Below are 555 nucleotides of genomic sequence, written 5' to 3' on the forward strand. Positions count from 1 at the left end.
AGATTTTAGTTGGCTCCCAAATGTAGAAAAAGTGATGCATAGATATTGGTCTTCTAACATAGAAAATCATTTGCTCATTAATTCTTAAATAAATTTGAGAAATTTCTAATAACATAGAATATGCTTAAATATGTACATGAATGCTTAGCAATTGTATTTATAATAATTAACGCATCTAAATATGTATATACATATGTATTTATATATATATATTTTTGTGTTGGTGTTGGTTGATTTTTCCGACAGGGTGGTAAGATGATTTAATTTGGAACGAATTTCCGTCATCCCTCGTCAAGCTTGGTTGGCAGACAAACCGGTTTCCGCGTTGTGTCATCTTCGAAAAACGAAAAAAACGAATAATGACACTGAAGATGGCACAACACCGAAAACGGGTTGGCTGCCAACCAAGCTTGACAAGGGCTGACGGAAATTCGTTCCAAAATAAATCATGTACATATATTTTTTGGTCTTGATCGTATTTTTGTGAATTTTTATACTCATATTTTCACTAGTTTAGCTGCCAGTTTTTGTAACATGGATATCTGCAATTCGATA

Source organism: Rhagoletis pomonella, unplaced genomic scaffold (genome assembly GCF_013731165.1).
Source record: "Rhagoletis pomonella isolate Grant_MI unplaced genomic scaffold, Rhpom_1.0 Rhpom_scaffold_00005, whole genome shotgun sequence".
Classification (NCBI taxonomy): Eukaryota; Metazoa; Arthropoda; class Insecta; order Diptera; family Tephritidae; genus Rhagoletis; species Rhagoletis pomonella.